The sequence below is a fragment of the Aptenodytes forsteri genome, unplaced genomic scaffold (assembly GCF_000699145.1).
Source record: "Aptenodytes forsteri isolate BGI_AS27 unplaced genomic scaffold, ASM69914v1 Scaffold97, whole genome shotgun sequence".
NCBI classification, from domain to species: Eukaryota; Metazoa; Chordata; class Aves; order Sphenisciformes; family Spheniscidae; genus Aptenodytes; species Aptenodytes forsteri.
Window position 1 is genome coordinate 1,553,650 of NW_008795036.1, and position 4,030 is coordinate 1,557,679.

A 4,030-nucleotide genomic window follows, 5' to 3' on the forward strand; every position below is an offset into this window, starting at 1 on the left:
GGGCGTCCCTGCCGATACGGCAGTGACCAGCTACGTCTGGCAGATGGGGTCCTGGAGTGAGAGCAAAGCTGGTCTGCCATGCAGAATAGATATGAGGCATAGTGCTAGCAGCAGAGCAGAGGGAGAAAAGACCCAGTTGTGTGAATTTCCCTGTCTCTGAGACCTCTCGGGTCAGCATCTATTGAAAACAGTGTTGCTTATTATTCTGGCTCCCAGGCTCCTTTACTGACTGCCTTGAAGACATTGCTTTGCAACAGTAAAATAATATTTGCATGGTACAGGATAAAATTTGGAATTCTCAGTTCTTACAGTATCCTGCAACAGGATAAAATTTGGAATTCTCAGTTCTTCAGACAAGCCCTAGTATTTTTTCAGAGCTTAGACAAAAGCTTGGGAGCATCTGTGTCTGTTTAAATTGATGGATGTGTGCAATTACTCCACTGAAACTTATCCCAATATAAATGCAGTTATACCAACATAGAACTGGTGTAAAACCAGCATCAGGTCCCAAATAATTGTCTGAGTCTTGAAATTGTTACACATGGGTATGTAAGCCACACCAGTTTATTTTTACCGTTATCTAATGCAATAAAGTATTTCTTTGAGTTTTTCTCCTTGTAGAGGCATGTAATGTGCTTTCGTGAAGTTAATCATGTGCAGCCTCAGGTGACTACTGCTTGTATTTCTAGTTTATTTTCTACCCTTCTTTTCATTCTCCCTTATTAATAGATGTGCTGAGGTTTCAGAGGACGCTTAACTTTCTAGAAGCCATTTCTCTTCAACTAGCTGTGACACATGCCCGCCTGATGGATGCACGGCACTCACTTTCTCTGCAGACGAGTATCTGATTTCATTGGGAGTCCTCGCTGACTCTAATATTGCTGAGACAGCTGCTCATCTTTCTTTTTTTTTTTTTCGGTGAGGAAGCACCATGTACTCACTCTAATTACAAATCCTGTGATGTGGCCATTCTTCAGCTTTTGCAGCCTGCCTGTAACTCTCCCTATTGAGGTTTTAAAGATGATCTAGACGCAGAACACCTGATCCCTCCCAAAATATTCCATTTAATTTATTGCTTAGTTTTGCACTGATCCCACTTTGGTGTCTTTACTGGGGCAGAGGGGTAAGAAAGGAAAAGGTTATTTGTTTATTTCTCTTTTGATTTTAGGGAAAGGGGACTGAGAAAGCAAAACTGTAACTCTCTGGCCACCATTTTGTGTGTGAGGATGCAATACCCAATGGATGCTCTGTGGCTGGTCCTAACAGCTTTGCAGAGCCTCCTTATTTTTGATGGCAGGAGGAATTCAGTGGTTTTGATTCACTGGGTCTGAGTTCGATAGCTGCTAGTGGCTGTGGCGCACAGTGACTGTTGTAAATGGTGCCCATAGGCACCATGTTAAGGGCGAACACACAGAAACAGTTAGTGGCTTTTCTAAGCAGTTACTGTTTGATGACTACCTTAATTAAAAGTCATAACTTAAATAAATCAATGGCAAATACCACTGGGAAGTCCATCCCAGCTAGAGTTAGATTATTAAAATAGTTATAAAGATTGATACAGGTCTGCAGAGAAGCTCCATTGAGCCAGGCAACGTGTTCAACCAGAGGTCTCCTGTGGTGTGCGCCTGGGTGTACTAGCCTACACAACTGCGCAGGACACCTGCCGCCTTAGCTCAACCTTTGTGAGAGCCTAAACTGATATTATAAAATACCTGAGCTTCAAGAAGTATTGTCTTCGTGAGTTACCATGTTCTAAACAACATATTTCCGCAAGTGATGGCTCACAGGGTCTGTGCAAATTTCCCGCTGATTCTGATTAGTGTACATAAAAATATGCACATGTATTCTCTTCAAATAAAAAATCTGCCTTGCTGTATGGACATGGGTATCCTACCTCTTTTCGTCCTCTATCTTTGTCTCTCAGTGACTGTGTAAGCAGGCCAGCCTGCAAAAGCAGAGCATGCATCACTGGAGAAGGATGATCGGATTTTTGCTTAGTCTGTAAGCACGTGGAAGATGTTGATGTGGAATGAATATATCTTTTAAGTTATACCTTTAGTATATGATTTCTCTGTAACTCAGGGATTTCTCTGTAAGTCAGCAAAGGTCTTGTCAAGTCAGTTTATATGGTTGGTATTCACTGACATGGTTTTGTCCAATATGGTTTGTTTTCACCTTACAAGATGATGGCATTTCCTACAATACCTTTTGGCCATATGGAAACCAAAGCCCTTGATAAACAGGATCCTCTTTCATGTTCTTACCTTATCTTCATCCCTCTGAAATTTGCAGTAATTTCTTTGTTGAAACAAGTATATAGCAGAGACTATTGAGAAGTACTTTGGTTGGCCTTCTCCATAGCTCTGTGTTTACTTACAGCCCAACACAGTGTGAACTTGGGGGTGTTGTGCTCATCTGTCTTCTGAGTATTATTTCCATAAGTGTTTATTTTCCAGGAGATAGTGCTGACTGCCCACCTGAGGTTGTGCAGAAAAGCACAGTCCAAAGAAAAGACCCACTTAATTAGCTGAGAGCATCCCTGTTTTTCTTTTTTAAATTGCATTGTTTACCATAGAGCCTATATTGATATATTTTTTAAAAATCTCAGTCATGTGGCTGAACAGTTTGAAAGATGCATTAACACCCCCCTGCCCCAAATTGGGTTTTTTTGCCTTCATTTTGGATGACCTCCAGGCCCTCTAAATCAGATTCTGGCCTTGGCTGCTGCCATTTCACACCCTTTGTCCCCTGTTGCTGTTCAGTCTTGGCAAAATCCTATTCCTTTCTAACTGATAAAAGCTTCTATTATGTATATATCTGGGAAAGTTACTGTTTGATCCAGAAGATTCCAAAATTATGCTCTTTGTGTAAGACTTGAAAACAGCCTTGTGTAGATGCTATACTCTTTGACCCCTATCTGTTAAGCATGCATGACACCCAGAGACATATAGTTGTAGTTACTCCTTTAAATAGTCATATTAAATAAGACTGTGTAATATAAAGCAATGAGTGAAAATCAAATGACTGAGCGACATCTTCATCTCACTGAAGTCTATAGCAAAACTCCTTCTGTAGAACAGCAAAACTGCTTTATTTATTTTGGACCTGGATCTTTATTTTGCCACTTTTGAGTTACAGGGAAGCTTTTTGCATTGACATGACTGTATCAAAAGCAAGTACTGTGTCAACAAAAGTGATGTCTTTGAACGGTGGGTGACATGATTACTAATTCTACCTCATTATGTGAAGTTCATTTTGAGTTTGCAAAGCGTTCCACAAGTCTCAGTTAAATCACACCATAAGGGAAATATTGATGTACACATTTTAAATGTGCATATACTTCCACAGTGAGCATAATAGTTCATCCAGAAAACTATAGAGAGATGCAGCATAGCACACATCAGTGTCCTCTAAAACCAGAATAAATGGGGGCTGTAAACTGGCATATATTAATTTTCCCCATTATTGTTTTTAATGTCTTTGTATCTGAACTTAGAAGCACTACAAAAATCCACTAAGTTTTCGTTTGCACTTTGCTGCTCTCTGGTCGCGTAACAAGCAACACAAAAGGGGAGCGTTTGAGAATACTCCCAGATGTTCGGCTTGCTAAAGCACTGCGCATGTGCCGGCTGTATTTGGTATTTTTAGATTTCTCTGAGATCCAAAACACTATCAAACCCCAACAGCTTTTTCCTTCTGACTCTTCAATCCATGCTGTGTGGCACCCGTTCGTGTTGTATGATGCCAAAGCAGGGGCTGAATAATCAGATACCCTGGCACTTTGATACATTTTCTGAAACTACAGAAAAAAATTTGGGCTTAGGAATGCATTCTTTAGCTCCTCTGGTAAAATCCTTAGCCAGTAATATTCTGCCTAATCTGTTATGGGGTTAAAAAGAAGAAAAACCCCCTCTTAACCACATTCTTCTTCCTTGTAAGCCACACGCAAATTTTTCTGCTCCTCCTGCCCTGATTCCCCAACACTCCCCCCCCCCCCCCCCCCCCCCCCCCCCCCCCCCCCCCCCCACCC